This window comes from Bison bison, unplaced genomic scaffold (assembly GCF_000754665.1).
Source record: "Bison bison bison isolate TAMUID 2011002044 unplaced genomic scaffold, Bison_UMD1.0 scf7180017864308, whole genome shotgun sequence".
Classification (NCBI taxonomy): domain Eukaryota; kingdom Metazoa; phylum Chordata; class Mammalia; order Artiodactyla; family Bovidae; genus Bison; species Bison bison.
This window is the reverse complement of record NW_011494880.1, coordinates 163,311-163,532: the sequence shown is the minus strand read 5'-3', so window position 1 is coordinate 163,532 and position 222 is coordinate 163,311. Positions and strand designations below refer to the sequence as shown.

General features: G+C 41.4%; 1 pseudogene; it reads left to right on the top strand.

Moving 5' to 3' along the window:
* The window catches only part of LOC104997423, a 6,714-nt pseudogene that overhangs the window by 1,569 nt on the left and 4,923 nt on the right, over positions 1-222 (top strand).

Genomic DNA, 222 nt, shown 5'->3' with positions numbered 1-222 from the left:
CGTCTTTTAATTTCATGGCTGCAGTCACCATCTGCAGTGATTTTGGAGCCCCCAAAAATAAGTCTGACATTGTTTCCACTGTTTCCCCATCTATTTCCCATGAAGTGATGTGACCGGATACCATGGTTTTTGTTTTCTGAATGTTGAGCTTTCAGCCAACTTTTTCACTCTCCACTTTCACTTTTATCAAGAGGCTTTTTAGTTCCTCTTCACTCTCTGCCA